The sequence below is a fragment of the Chiloscyllium punctatum genome, chromosome 52 (assembly GCF_047496795.1).
Source record: "Chiloscyllium punctatum isolate Juve2018m chromosome 52, sChiPun1.3, whole genome shotgun sequence".
NCBI classification, from domain to species: Eukaryota; Metazoa; Chordata; class Chondrichthyes; order Orectolobiformes; family Hemiscylliidae; genus Chiloscyllium; species Chiloscyllium punctatum.
In genome coordinates, this window is record NC_092790.1 from 43,925,350 (window position 1) to 43,941,477 (window position 16,128).

At 44.8% G+C, this 16,128-nt stretch overlaps 1 long non-coding RNA gene across 1 annotated transcript; it reads right to left on the bottom strand.

Annotated features, from left to right (window-relative positions):
• Positions 1–2,198: 2,198 nt before the first annotated feature.
• LOC140470545 (uncharacterized) lies at positions 2,199–14,373 on the bottom strand. The gene is made up of 3 exons (XR_011956509.1): positions 14,273–14,373; positions 7,571–7,664; positions 2,199–2,247 (listed from the first exon to the last, which is right to left on the bottom strand). It is a non-coding gene; the product is annotated as an uncharacterized lncRNA (long non-coding RNA).
• Positions 14,374–16,128: the final 1,755 nt, after the last annotated feature.

Below are 16,128 nucleotides of genomic sequence, written 5' to 3' on the forward strand. Positions count from 1 at the left end.
TTCCAAAATGCAGAACCTCACATATATCTAAATTAAACTTCATCTGCCACTCCTCAGCCCATTTGATCGGAGTCTCATTGTACTTTCCGGTAAATTTGCTATCCATTGCACCTCCAATTTTGGTGTCTATTGTAAACCTATTAACAATAGCTCCTATATTCACATAGAAATCATTTATATAAATGGCAAAAAAGCAATGGACCCAGTACCCAACCTGACAGCATATTGCTCATCACAGGCTTCCTGTCCAAAAAGCACCCTCCACTATGACACTGACTGCTCAGCAAGATTAGAGCTCATGGCAAACAGGGAGATCTAACCATTTGGATACAGAACTTGCTCAAAGGCAGAAGACAGAGGGAGGTGATGGAAGGTCGCTTTTCAGACTGGAGGCCTGTGTTCGTGGAGTGTTACAAGGATCACTGCTGCATCCACTACCTTTCGTCATTTATGTCAATGACTTAGATGTGAACATAAGATGTATAGTTAGTGAGATGACACCAAAACTGGAGGTGTAGTGGACAGTGAAAAAGATTACCTCAGAGTATAATGGGATCTTGATCAAATGGGTAAATGGCTGAGGAGTGGCATTTTGGGAAAGCAAATCTTAGCAGGACTTATACACTTAATGGTAAGGTCCTGAGGAGTGTTACTGAACAAAGAGTCCTTGGAGTGCAGGTAGATAGGATAGTGAACGTGGCATTTGGTATGCTTGCCTTTATCGGACAAAGTATTGAGTACAGCAGTTATGAGATCATGTTGCAGCTGTTTAGACATTGGTTAGGCCACTTTTGGAACGCTGCGTACAAATCTGGTCTCCCTCCTATTGGAAGGATGTTGTGAAACTTGAAAGGGTTCAGAAAAGATTTACAAGAATGTTGCCAGGGTTGGAGGATTTGAGTTAGGCTGGGGGTTGAATAGAGGTTGAATAGATTGGGGCTGTTTTCCCTGCAGCGTCGGAGGCTGAGAGGTGATCTTATCTATGTGTATAAAAACCTGAGGTGCATGGATAGGATGAATAGACAATGTCTTTTCCCTGGCATGGGGGATACCAGCACTAGAGGACATAGGTTTATGGTATGAGGGGAAAGACTTTTAGGAGACTTGAGGGGCAACATTTTCAAACAGAGGGGGTACGTGTATGGAATGAGCTGCCAGAGGAAGTGGTAGTGGCTATTACGATTGCAAAATTTAAAAGGCATCTTCATGTGTGCATGAATAGGAAGGATATGGGCCGGGTGCTGTCAGGTGGGACTAGATTACATTGGGATATCTGATCAGCATGTAGTGGTTGGACCGACGGGTCTCTGTTTCTGTGCTGTCCATCTATGACTCTTTGACCTTCCAGCCAATTCCGTATCCAAACAGCTAGTTCCGCCAGAATTCTATTGTACTGAACCTGCTAACCAGTGTGTTATGTGAAACCTTGTGTCTTTCTCAAGACCAAGTTACTGATTTCAATGCCCAAAGCCATGCTGACTCTCCCGAATCATTTCTTGCTTTTCCAATGACATGTAAATCCTGTCCCTGAGAATCCCTTCCAACAACTTCTCTGCCACTGACTTCAGGCTCACCGCTCTATAGTTCCCTGGCTTTTTCTTACCACCTTTCTCAAATAATGGCACCCATCTTCCAGCACCTCACCTGTGGCGATCGATGATACAAATATCGCAGCGAGGGGCCCAGCAAAAGCTTCCCTATTTACCCATAAATTTCTGGGATACACCTGATCAGATTCAGGGATTTATCCACCTTTATGCATTTTAAGACATCCAGTACCACCTCCTATGTAATATATACACTTGCCAAGTTATCACTATTTATTTCTCCAACTTCTATTACTTCCATATCCCCTTTCAATAAAAACTGACATGAAATACTTACAGAATCTCTCCCACCTCCTGCTGTTCCATAGACAGTCTTGTTGATCTTTGAGGGTCGCTATTCTCTGCTTAGTTATTCTTTTGTCTTTAGTGTATTTGTAGAATCTCTTTGGATTCTCCTTAAACCTATTTCCCTAAGCTATCTCATGTCCCCTTTTTTGCCTCCTGGTTTCCCGCGAGTATACTCCTACTACCCTTACAGTCCTCTCGGGATTCACACAAACCCAGTGGTGTGTACCTGCCATATCCTCCCTTCATTTTCTTGACCAGAGCCTCAATTTTGCAGGTCATGCAGCATTCTCGATGCCTCCCAGCCTTGGCCTTAACAGGAACATACTGTCTGTGTACTCTCATTGTCGCAGGCCTATGGAGGCAATGGCAGATAAGGACAGAGAAACAATCATTATCAGTAAAGAGGTCGGGTTGGGAAAGGGAACAACTCATCCTTATCTCTATAATTCCTCTCTAGTCTCAGAACTATCACTATCTCTGGGATCAAAAACATCTCAATCTCTGCAACATCCTCCAATCTCTAATCTCCTCCAGTCTCAACACCCTCCCTATCTCTAATCTTGTCTCAAATCTCTGTGAAGTGCCTTTCTTTAATTCCAGCCTACAGGATAACCCATTTTTATTTCAGACTCCTGCGCCCAGAGCTCCACAATGTCCTGCTTAACCTCTGTCACATTTTCCTCCAAAAGACATTAATCAATCACGTATCATCTATTCTAATATCACCTTCTCTGACCTGGTTTCTATTGTGGCTTGTCATATTCCTATATTACGCGTCTGTGGTCTACATGATGGAAAACGGTTTTGTGGTCCATTGGGTTTATGCTGTAAAGAAATCTCCCAGCTAACTATTTTAATCCCATTTTCCAGCACAGAGCCCATAGACCTGTCAGCCGTGGCCTTGCAAGTGTGTTCCTAAATAGATTTTAAATGCCTTCGGGATTTCTGTCTCTCACTCACTTCCAGACGGTGAGGTTTATTGCAACTGTTGCTCTATGCTATCACCCACAGGGTTCAGAGCATCTGGGTCTGTGCGAACCACAGATCGCCCACACATTCTGAAGGGTGGCAGGGTCCCTGAGAGGGGGCACAGGAGATTTACCAGGATGGTTCAAGGAATGGGGGATTTTAGTTTCAGAACTTGTGGGGCTTTTTTAACGTTAATTGTTCACGTGACATGTGTGTTGCTAATACACATCAAGAACAACCATCCGCAACTAATGGACTCTCCTTTTCAACCTCTCCCCTTGCATGTGCTGTGGTAATATTCAGGTTAACCACTACTAGACATCTCTCTGTAATGAGAGAGCAGTCCTATGGTCGGGTAAGACAATGCTGACTTGATCTTTTACACAGTGATGCCACTGTACCTCGAGAGTGGGGAAAGGAAATGCTGAAGGTGGTGGATGGGAAACCACTCAGGTACAGTATTTTATCCTTGAGGATGTTCACTTTCTTTAATAAAGTTGGGGGAGGGGGGGGTGCACTGATGCAGGCAAGTGGAGAATGTTCCAACACAATCCTGATGTGTACCTTATAGAGAGCAAACAGACATTGGGGAATCAGGGGTTTGAGGAAACTGAGGAGTTCTCCTTGTAGCAAAGGAAATTTGGGGAGCTGTGAAAAAGCGGTTTACAATAGTTAAACGTTGTAATAAGAAACCTTAGACCCATCAGCTCATTATACAAGGATTACAGGACACATGTTGAAATTTGGGAAGATCTATTGAGAGGATGGTTTGATTCAAAGGAGAATTTTTATTCAGTAAATGGTATTGATCTGGAACACAATACTCTCACACAATATGAATATCCAGGTCCTGATGTATTGAGTAATGCTGTCAGAATTTGGCGTTACAATGACTGAGATTTCCATCTGAATATCTGCCTGTAATACAAGTTTATAAAATCCGTCACTGTCAGTTCAAGTTTGAAACTCATACAATCCCCTCCTCCTGGCCCAGGAGGACTGTACACATTACCCCTGGTGGAGGTTAGCAGGTACTTCAAGGGCAAATCTGTGTGGGTTTCTTTGAGTTTCCACCTTGGGACTTCATGTGACTGAACATGAGACAGAATGTCCCAAGATTCAGTGAGATATGGAGAGCAGGATTTGCTTCCTTTTCTTTCCTGCCGGTGTGCCTCCTCAATAAGACATGGGGTGTGAAAGGCTCATTCACCTTGATGGGGAAGATGTCTACATTCTGACCAATGGGCAGCAAGCTCTTCCCAGTCATTAAACAGAGTATCCCTGAAAGATAGCAACTGTGCATGCTTCCCACTGCCCAGTGCTCCCAGTAAATGTTTCGAATAATGAGGGGGGAAATCTCCTAGAAAAGGCATAACAGGAAAGATCCAAAAGGTTATAAACAGTTTAGAGAGAGGTATTCACAGGAAACATGGGCAACAAGTTGGCAAATAGAGTATAACTTGGGATAAACTGTAGAAAGCTGCACCACAAAGGGACTGGGGGAAAATGAGCAGGAAACGCAGAAAGCTAGCACACAGTTACAACAGGGAATCAGGAAGGGGAATGGAATGCTGTCCCTTATTTCAAAGAGTTTGCAATATAAGGGTTTGGAGTATATACCTTAGGGAAACTAAACAAATGGCGAGTGAGACCACATCTGGAGTAACGTGAACAGATTTGGTCACTTTAGTTCATGAAATAGAGCAGTTTATTGGAGGCATTTCAGAGACGATCCATTGGGATGATCCCTGTTTTGAAGGGATTATCCTGTAAGCAAAGGCTGAATAAGTTGGGAATATACTCACTGGACTTTGGAAGAATGAGAGGTGATCTCTTTGAAACATACTGGATTCTGTCAAGGGTTGACAGGGTAAATATGGAGAGGATGTGTCCCATTACGGGTGAGTCTTGAACCAGATTCTGGGTCAGTCACGGAATCAAGGGTTCTGTTTCAGATTTGTCAAGTTAAAGGCAACACCGACACAGATTAGGGTTTCAGTTGCAATGGAGCTGTGGTGAGAAGGAGTCAAGCAACGTTTTAGGAGATTGGAATTCCTGGTGTTTGTGATTGTGTGGTTGTCTGATCAAAAGGTCACCTTGGGGTCAGATATGAGAGCAATATTGTGAAGAATGTCGTTCTGCCTCAGACACTTCCCAGTGAGAGGGAGGGACACAGCAGTAAGGGAAATGAATTTTGAATAGCAACTGAAGGCAATGAAATTAACAATTACAGTGTTTCATTGGAGTGAATTGCAGCTAATCGAAGCGTGATAAGCAGTTTGATAACTGAGTATCAGTGGAGTAATGGAGACGGATGAAGGGGAGGGAGAGCTGGACATTGTCAGTGTACATGTGAATCCTAACACTGTGCTTTTGGGCGATGTTACCTCCTGGCAGTATGTAGGTGAGAAACAGGACGGACCAAGGAACAATCCTGGAGGGACACCAACTACAATGAATTCAGAAAGGAAAGGGAGAGCGGAGATGGAGCAGGACTTTCCAATGATGGTGAAGTCAAATATTAGGTTTAAGCAGAATGGGAGAGAAGGACGTAACCAAAAAGACAGATAGACAGATCATGGAACAATGATCGAGGAAATGCAAGTTTAGGACTAAAATGAGGAGCACCCTTGTGAGGCAGTTTGGCTCGGTGGGCTAGTGGAGAGGTAGGATAGAAGCAGAGGCAGCTGATTGGATTGTCTCAATGTTATTGACAGAGAAACTCCATGTGCTCCTCACTCATTGTTGGAGGGGAGGATGGAGGAGACAGGATAATGGACAGTGTTTTTATTTCCAAAACAATAAACAAAACCTGTGATAGCGATTCTAAAAGTAAGTGAACAAACCTGTCGTATTTATCATTTATCAAGAATATTAAAATATACAACTGAAGTTCAGGTTTGAATCCCAAATCGGTAGAGGGCGGCTCTGAATTCAAGAAAAAAAAATAACTGTAATGAAGAATCTACTGTTTGCCATGGAACCATTGGGGATGTTTTTCTGCCATTGACAATGTCCTTGAGGGAAAGAAACCCGACAGTGGCCCATCAAGTCACTCATTGTATTAATCACTGCACAGTCTCAACAAAGGAATGAAACTGGATGGACCACATTACATCTACCAATGCACGAGCAAATACAACCACACAATCAGCCCTCTTGACCCTGCAACTTCTGCCTCACTGTGGGCCAACAACAGCAGCAGAACTGTACTCCAGCCCAATCTGAAATCTCATGGCCTGATATCCCCCACTCAACCATTAACATCAAGCTGGGGATCAACCCTGGTTCAATGGTGAATGCAGGAGGGCATGTCAGGAGCAGTACAAGGCATACCTAAAAATGAGGTGCCAACCTGGTGAAGCTACCAAACCTGCAAGCCATAAAGCACAAGCAACACCAAATAGAACTTAGTGATCCCATAACCAACAGATTAGATCGGAGTACTGCAGTTCTGTCACACCAAGTCAAGAATAGTGATGGACAATTAAACAACTCACTGCAGGAAGCATCACAGATAGCCCCACCCTTACCGATGGAGGGGTCTCACACATTCATGCAACAGATAAGAGGACAGCATTAGCAGCGATTTTCAGCCAGCAGTGCCAAGTGGATGAGCCTGCTCCATTGGTCTCTGACATCACAGATATGAATCGAATTGGTTGAAAACTCATTTCCAATCAGATCAAGAAATGGATAAGCAGTGTAAAGGTATGGGCCCTGCCAATATTCTGGCAATAATACTGTTGGCTGTGCTCCAGAGCCTGCTGCCCAACAAGACAAGTACTGTTCCAGCACTGGCACCTACTGACTTTGTGGAACATTGCTCAGGGATTTTCCAACACAAAAACACAGGGCAGATCCAATTCAGCCAATTCCCCTCCATCAGTCCACACTCGCTCAGCAGTGAAGTGATGGAAGGTGTCATCAACAGTGCTGTCAAGCAACTGCTCAGCAATGCTCATTTTGGGTTCTGCCAGGGCCACTCAGTTCCTGAGCTTGTTACAGACTTTATTCACAAACAGACAAACAGCTGAATGAGGTGAGGATGACAGGCCAGACCCCCTCCAAGACCACTATTTCGACTTCAGTGATATCACCTGACCTCACCACAGTCTCAGCACATTTGCTGAAACTCTCATTCATTCCTTTTGTTGACTCAAGATTTCATTATCTAAACCCACTCCTGGCCAGCATCCCGCATTCACCCTCCCGATAATCTCAAGAATATTGAAAACTCTACTGCTGAAGTACTCACTTGTACCAAAACTTTCTGATCAATCAAAAGACTCCCATTTGTAAGCAAGAACAAGTTACTTTCGCACCTTTGAATTAATTCCTGGTTGTAATCATTCCTATCTCCCTGCACCACACAGCTTTTCATATCTCAATAACTCATTTTAGTTCAGACTCTCAATGATGTGTTTATTTTTGAGTTCATCTGTGTGGCTGTTTCTATAGACTCCAAGGGAACATGGTCTGGAATCCCCACTCTAACTCTCTAAGATCTACTTTCTTCCTTTAAGGCATTCTTGAAAAACTGCTTGTTTGGCAATGGTTTTGGTCACTGGACACAATATTCTCCATCTGTACCCTTATGTCAAAAGATCTCAATAATATTTTTGTGAAATTAAAACCATGATGATTTGTACAGATATTTTCTCCTCTTCAATATCACTGAGTGTATAATCTGTAATGTCTCTTACCCAACCACCTTCACCATACAAACTGCAGCAGTACAAGGCAGTCAAACATCACCCTCTCCACAGACAACAAGGCTTTGGCATTGATCATTGGTTTCTGTGGAAGGAGAAATACCCAGTTGTTGTTTCAGAGAGTGCAATATGAATTACAGGGAATGAAAATGGTGCAGAATTTGACTGTCAGAAATTGAAGGAAAATGCAGTCGCTTATTGGAACAAAGAATTCTTGACTGTCAAAGATATTGTGAAAAAAATAATCTGATGGTCAGGTCAGGAGCCGGGCAGCAGTGGACAATTCATTTACATTCCTGAAGAAGGGCTTATGCCCAAAACGTCGATTCTCCTGCTCCTCGGATGCTGCCTGGCCTGCTGTGTTTTTCCAGCTCTACATTTTTCAATTCATTGACAAAACAGCTGTGAAAGTAATTGTAAAATACTACACAGACCAAAAATACACCCATGAGAGACTGAGGAAGCTAGATAATGAACAAATGGACATCAGAGAATCCAGAGGTGAACCAGAGCAGAGTTCACTTTTATGATCTCACAGTCAAAGATGTCTAGCACAGAAACAGACTTCTTCGGTCCAACCTATGGCAACCAAATATCCTAACCTAACCTATTTAAATTAAATCCTATCTGCCACTCCTCAGCCCATTGGCCCATCTGATCAATATCCCACTGTACTCTGAGATAACCTTCTTCATTGTCCACAACACCTCCAATTTTGGTGTCACCTGCAAACTTACTAACTATACGGCCTCTATTCACATCTATATCATTTCGATGAATGACGAAACAAATCCAGAAAAAAGTCCATTTCTGTGGGTTTGAATATGCTCTGTGTAAATCCTGCCCTATGACTCTTTTTACCAGGGAAGGCTGCACACACATCCCTCTGAACTTTGCCACCTACAAAGCTGGCGGCCGCGCACGTGTCCAGTGAATCATTGCCCCAAATAAAGATGGCGACGCTCACTCGGGCCGATTACTCAACGAGGCATATTCCCGTTTGCTTCAAAAATGAGACTGTAAGTTTCAAATTTGTATTTTCGGATGTGTACCAAATGATTGTAAAACCTCTCAGACCATACCAACACCATTTCCCTCCCACCTCCGGCTGTTTATTTCTTTCCTTACCGACAGCTCTCCGCACATACGTCCCCAACATCCGCGCCGACCGCGGAGGATGATCACGTCCCGCCCCTCATTCACTGATTCACTGGAGGACCAACTGCCCCACCAGGTCCTCCAGCTCGACCCCTGCCTTTCCATTGGTCCACCACTGACATTTTTAACCCGGGGTAAAAACAATGACTGCAGATGCTGGAAACCAGATTCTGGATTAGTGGTGCTGGAAGAGCACAGCAGTTCAGGCAGCATCCAAGGAGCAGCGAAATCGAAGTTTCGGGCAAAAGCCCGAATAAAGGCAGTGAGCCTGAAGTGTGGAGAGATAAGCTAGAGGAGGGTGGGGAGAAAGTAGCATAGAGTACAATGGGTGATTTGAGGAGGGGATGAAGGTGATAGGTCAGGGAGAAGAGGGTGGAGTGGATAGGTGGAAAAGGATATAGGCAGGTAGGACAAGTCATGGGGACAGTGCTGAGCTGGAAGTTTGGAACGAGGGTGAGGTGGGGGAAGGGGAAATGAGGAAACTGTTGAAGTTCACATTGATGCCCTGGGGTTGAAGCGTTCAGAGGCGGAAGATGAGGCGTTCTTCCTCCAGGCGTCTGATGGTGAGGGAGCGGGGTTGAAGGAGGCCCAGGACCTCCATGTCCTCGGCAGAGTGGTAGGGGGAGTTGAAATGTTGTGCCACGGCGCGGTGTGGTTGATTGGTGCGGGTGTCTCGGAGATATTCCCTAAAGTGCTCTGCTAGGAGGCGCCCAGTCTTTCCAATGTAGAGGAGACCACATCGGGAGCAACGGATGCAATAAATGATATTGGTGGATGTGCAAGTAAACTTTGGATGTGGAAGGCTCCTTTAGGGCCTTGGATAGAGGTAGGGGAGGTGGTGTGGGCGCAGGTTTTACAGTTCCTGCGGTGGCAGGGGAAAGTGCCAGGATGGGAGGGTGGGTTGTAGGGGGTCGTGGACCTGACCAGATAGTCACGGAGGGAACGGTCTTTGCAGAAGGCGGAAAGGGGTGGGGAGGGAAATATATCCCTGGTGGTGGGGTGTGTTTGGAGGTGGCGGAAATGTCGGTGGATGATTTGGTTTATGCGAAGGTTGGTAGGGTGGAAGGTGAGCACCAGGGGCGTTCTGTCCTTGTTACGGTTGGAGGGTTGGGGTCCGAGGGCAGAGGTGTGGGATGTGGATGAGATGCATTGGAGGGCATCTTTAACCACGTGGGAAGGGAAATTGCGGTCTCTAAAGAAGGAGGCCATCTGGTGTGTTCTGTGGTGGAACTGGTCCTCCTGGGATCAGATACGGTGGAGGCGGAGGAACTAGGAATATGGGATGGCATTTTTGCAAGAGGTAGGGTGGGAAGAAGTATAATCCAGGTAGCTGTGGGAGTTGGTGGGTTTGTAAAAAATGTCAGTGTCAAGTCGGTCGTCATTAATGGAGATGGAGTGGTCCAGGAAGGGGAGGGAGGTGTCAGAGGTGGTCCAGGTAAATTTAAGGTTAGGGTGGAATGTGTTGGTGAAGTTAATGAATTCCTCAACCTCCTCCCACCCGGGCCCGATTGTTGGCTAGAGCACGTGCACTTCTTCAAGACTTTTGTTGCTGTTTATCAGGTTACAAGAGTGAGGGACAAAGTTAAAAATCACACAACCACCTGATGAAGAAGCAGCAAAGCTCGTACTTCCAAATGAACCCATTAGACTATAACATGGTGTTCTGTGAATTTGAATTTTGTCCATCCTAATCCAACAGCAGCACCTCCAAGGTAAAAACAATGACTGCAGATGCTGGAAACTAGATTCTGGATTAGTGGTGATGTAAGAGCACAGCAGTTCAGGCAGCATCCGAGGAGCAGTAAATTCGAAGTTTCAGGTAAAAGCCCTTCATCAGGAATAAAGGCAGAGACCCTGAAGCGTGGAGAGTTAAGCTCGAGGAGGGTGGGGGTGGGGAGAAAGTAGCATAGAGTACAATAGATGAGTGGGGTGGGGATGAAGGTGATGGGGCGGGAGGAGGGTGGAGTGGATAGGTGGAAAAGAAGATAGGCAGGTAGGACAAGTGAAGGGGACACTACTGAAGTGGAAGTTTGTAACTCGGGTGAGGTGTGGGAAGGGGAAATGAGGAAACTATTATAGTCCACATTTCAACCCCAGGGCAACAATGTGGACTTCAACAGTTTCCTCATTTCCCCATTCCACCACCTCACCCTAGTTCCAAAATTCTGGCTCAGCACTGTCCCCTTGACTTGTCCTACCTGCCTATCTTCTTTTCCTCCTATCCACTCCACCCTCCTCCCTGCACTATCACCTTAATCCCCTCCCCCAATCACCTATTGTACTCTATGCTACTTTCTCCCCACCCTCTTCTAGCTTATCTCTCCCCACTTCAGGCTCTCTGCCTTTATTCCTGATGGAGGGCTTTTGTCCGAAACGTCGATTTTTACTGCTCCTCAGATGCTGCCTGAACTACTGTGCTGTTCCAGCACCACTAATCCAGAACCAGCACTTCTAAGTCGAGTGAGGGAGGAATGCGTAACATAAGAACTAGGAACAGGAGAAGGCAGTCCTGCCCTTTGACCCTGCTCTGCCATTCAATGTGACCATGGCTGATCATTTCGTGGATGCAGAACCATTTCCTCACATTCTCACCGTATCCCTTAATTAATTATTTCTTTTTTTAAAAAACCTACCTTAGCTTTATAAACGTTTACTGAACTAGCATCAACTACTTCCCTGGGCAATGAATTCCGTAGAGGTCAAGAAGTTCCTTCTCAATTCAGTCTTAAATTTGCTGCCTCTAATCTTGAGATGATCCCTCTTGTGCTAGCTTCACCTGCCAGTGGCAACATCCTCTCTACTTCTATTTTATCCATTCCATTCATTATTTTATATTTTTCCATTCTTCTGAATTCCAATGAATATATTACCAATCTACTGTTAAGCCAAACCCCTCAACTCCAGAAACAACCTAATTAACCTCCTCCTTATCGATGGGGCGGGGCAAATACAATGCGATTCAGCAAGAATTAGGATGCATAGAATGGGGTCGCAAAATGCAGGGGATGCAGACTATTGAAATCTGGAGCTGGTTTAATGAACAGATATTACATGTCCTTGACAGGTATGTCCCTGTCAGGCAGGAATGAAGTGATAAGGTAAGGGAACCATGGTTTACTGCGGAAATTGCATCTCTTGTTCAGAAGAAGAAGGAGGCTTATGTGTTGATGAGGCAAGATGGAACAGATGAGGCAATGGAGAGTTACATATCAGATAGGAAGGATTTAAAGAGAGAGTTAAGAGCAAAGAGGACACGAGCAGTCTTTAGTGAATAGAATAAAGGAGAACCCTAAAGCTTTCTATAGGTATGTGAGAAACAAAAGCGTAGGGTAGGAATATGGCCAGTCAAAGACAGAAGTGGGAAGTTCAGTGTGGACCCTGTGGAGACCGGTGAGGTGCTAAATGAACATTTCTCATCAGTTTTCGCTCAGGAAAAGGAAAATATTGTAGAGGAGAAGAGGTACAACATATTAGACTAGAAAGGATCGAGGTTAGTTACGATCAGGTGTTATCAATTCTAGAAAGTAGACAAGTCCCCTGGGCTGGATGGGATTTATCTGAGGATTCTCTGGGAGGCTAGGGAGGAGAGAACAGAGACTTTGACTTTGATATTTGAGTCGTTATTCTCTACAGGTTTGGTACTAGAGGACTGAAGGATTGCAAATATTGTGCCCTTGATCAAGAAGGGCAATGGAGAGATCAAGAAGGGCAATGGAGATGACCCAGGTAATTATAGACCAGTGAGCCTTACTTCTGTTGTAGGAAAGGTTTTGGAAAGGATTATAAGAGATAAGATTTATAATCAACGAGCAAACAACAATTTGATTTCAGATAGTCAACATTGTTTCGTCAAGGGCCGGTCATCTTTCACAAACCTCTGAGTTTTTTGAGAAGGTGACCAAGCATGTAGAAGAGGCTAGGGCAGTTGACATGATATACATGGACTTCAGTAAAGCCTTTGATAAGGTTCCACATGGTAGGCTGTTGGAGAAAATGCAAAGACATGAAATGGAGAGTGATATAGGAGTTTGGATTCGAAACTGGCTTACTGAAAGAAGGCAGCGAGTGGTGGCTGATGGAAAATTTTCAGCCTGGACTCAGGTTAGTGGTGGTGTGCCACAAGGATCTGTTTTGGCACCACTACTGTTTGTCATTTTTATAAATGACGTAGATGCAAGCATAGGTGGCTTGATCAGTAAACTTGCAAACGACACTAAAGTCCGTGGAGTGGACAGTGTGGAAGAATGTTACAGATTGCAGGTGGACTTGGATAAACTGCAGAATTATGCTGAGAGGTGGCAAATGGAGTTAAATGCAGCTACATGTGAGGTGATGCCGTTGAGAAGAATAACAGGAAGGCAGAGTACTGGGTTAATGGAAAGATTCTTGGTAGTGTGGGTGTGCAGAGGGATGTTGGAGTCCATGTACATCGATGCCTGAAAGTTGCCACACAGGTGGATAGTACTGTTAAGGCAGTATACGGTGTGTTAGGTTTCATTCATAGAGGGATTGAGTTCCGGAGCTGCAATATCATGCTGCAACTGAACAAAATGCTGGTGCGGCCATACTTGGAATATTGTGTGCAGTTCTGGTGCCCATAATACGGGAAGGATGTGGAAGCATTTGAAAAAGTACAGAGGAGATTTACCAGGATGTTGCCTGGTCTGGATCGAAGGTCTTATGAGGAAAGGTTGAGAGACTTGAACCTGTTCTCATTGGCAAGAAGCGACTAAGAGGGGATTTGATAGAGACATACAAGATGATCGGAGGATTAGATAGGGTAGACAGTGAAAGTCTTTTTCCTAGGATGATGACGCTAGCATGTATGGGGGGTACAACTACAAATTGAGGGGTGATAGATTTAAACAGATGTCAAAGGCAGGGTCTTTACTCAGAGAGTGGTTAGGGTATGGAATGCACTACCTGCTAATGTAGTTAACTCAGCCACATGAGGGAAATTTAAACAATCCTTTACTTAAGCACATGGGTGATTTTGGGATAGTGTAGGGGGACGAGCTGAGAATAATTCACAGGTCGGTGCAACATCAAGGACCGAAGCGCCTGTTCTGCACTGTATTGTTCTATGACTATAGTGCTACAAGAGATTTCTGCTGTCTTAAACAGAGTGATGGATCTTGTATTGTGGGCTTTCAAAATGTCAGCGATCTCTGCCAACAATATACGAGGTAGAGTCAGGGCAATAATATAATGCTGCAACAGGAGGGGAATAGGTAACACCATACAAAACCCTACACCTTCTCACCTATTTTCACCTCTAAAACTGAGGAAATTCTACAAAGGCACCTTCATATCCCACCACAACACTTTGCCCCACAATCGTGGTATCTGGCTGTGCACGAGGAGTGCAACAGTCTGTATTGGGACCAATGGGGCCCTGAAACACTTGGTAAAGACTGAAATCTTCTGAGCACTGAGAGCCCCACCACATTGTATGTATTTTCTATATTTTTTCCTCTGTTCCTAACTTCCCTTGTTTTTCCTAATGAACCTGTTCAAAGTAGTTATCATACACACCTGCATTAGCTGTGAATTGAACTCAAGCCTCTCGATCCAAGATTCGGGATATTTTCACTGCATCACAAGACATCGACTCTAACTTCCCTTGACCCTTATTGTTTCTTGTGCTGAGTCACGTCTGAATCAACTCTGCAATTGGGAGGAAAGGGCGGAGCAGCGGCCGGTCCTCCAACCAGAAGTGAGTGAGGATCGGGCCAAAGCATTCTCGGTGAGTAAACGCTTCAAGATTGGTCAGAAAGCAAACTGTTTTGCAAGATTGATCATTCTCATTAACATAGTGGAACATTAAATCTCTCTCAAAAATATATGCGAAATTTTAACAAACAGTTGAGATGCAAATCTGATAAGGTACATATTTCCAAACGATTTGCACAACTCGAGTAAGAAACCTCTTTTCAAACTGCCAGAACAATTGGTAATTTACATACCTGGCCGGTATGGTTAAATTGAAGCAACCAGTTTATTTACATGCTAGATAGCACCATGACTATAACTCGACAGAGCAATTGTTAATGAATAATATTTCCCCCATGATTCTGTGCGAGTATGAATATTCTCTGTAAACTCAATGATAACTTCAGACGCACGCGTAGTTTGCTTTCTATGTGGAGCATGCGCAGTGTCACATTGACCAGGACAGAGAGACATGGAGCAACTTTCTCCGGCAGCGGCTGCGATCGGCTTCAGAGAGCGGCGCTCAGAGCCGGTGTGTGGGAGCCTCGCTGGGAGAAAGGAGCGGAGAGAATTCACAAGTCCAAAGTAAAGGTTAAAAACCCCGAAAAAGACCCTTCAGGCCCGGGTCAGGATGTGGCGGTCTCTGATCAGGGAAATGGCCCAGGATCACGGCCGCCATTTGTTTGAGGGAAGAGGGAGCCTGTGAGCCGCCATCTTGAGAAGGTCAAGTTGCAGGAGGGCAGGGCTATTGGGGTCTGTAGAACAATCAGAGGAAAGGGAAGACCCATTGTTGTTGATTAATTCCATGAAGAGAATGTAAGGACTGCAGATGCTGGAGATCAGAGCTGAAAATGTGTTGCTGGAAAAGCATAGCAGGTCAGGCAGCATCCAAGGAGCAGGAGAATCGACATTTCGGGCATAAGCCCTTCTTCAGATGCTACCTGACCTGCTGCGCTTTTTGAACAATTAATTCCACGAACACAGCTTCACTGGGCGATCCCACAGGAATATCCTCTCTCAGTCCTGCTGTGATGTTTCACCCCATCAGAACCAGCAGCTCTCCTCCTTTCTCAGTTCCCCTTCTGTCCTTCCTTCAGCATCTGTCTCCTGGAACATTGAGCTGCCTGTCCTGTCCCTCCCTCAGCTGTTATTCTGCAATACCTGTGATATCCCAGATCCATCTTAGATTACTTCACTTAAGACTTGAATGCACTCTATGGATATTTCTTAACATCAGCAATTGTTTAATACTCACTCATGGGTTTTTTAATCTAATCTTTTTTGAAACATTTAATTCACATCCAAACATTTGCAATGGTGGGATTTGAACCTGTGTCCAGAGAACATTTGCTGAGTTTCTGGATTAATTATCTCACAATAATGCCATTAGGCCATCACTTCGCCTGCTCACAGGTTGCGCATTCCACTGCAACATGAATCAAAACCCTTTCTTCCTGCACAATTGTTTGATCCTGCACTCTGGTGATATGACTCAGTATCTCTCCATGTGGTATCCCTCACTGTGTGGGTCCAATTGCTGCTTCTGTCAGCACCTCCCACTCTTGAGGCTACTCCAGATCCTGAGCCAACAGAATTCTCCACTCCAGAGAGATGAAACAGCACAGGCCAGGATTGGAGACTGGGATTTTCCAGATCTCTGTGGGGCTCAATGCCATTCT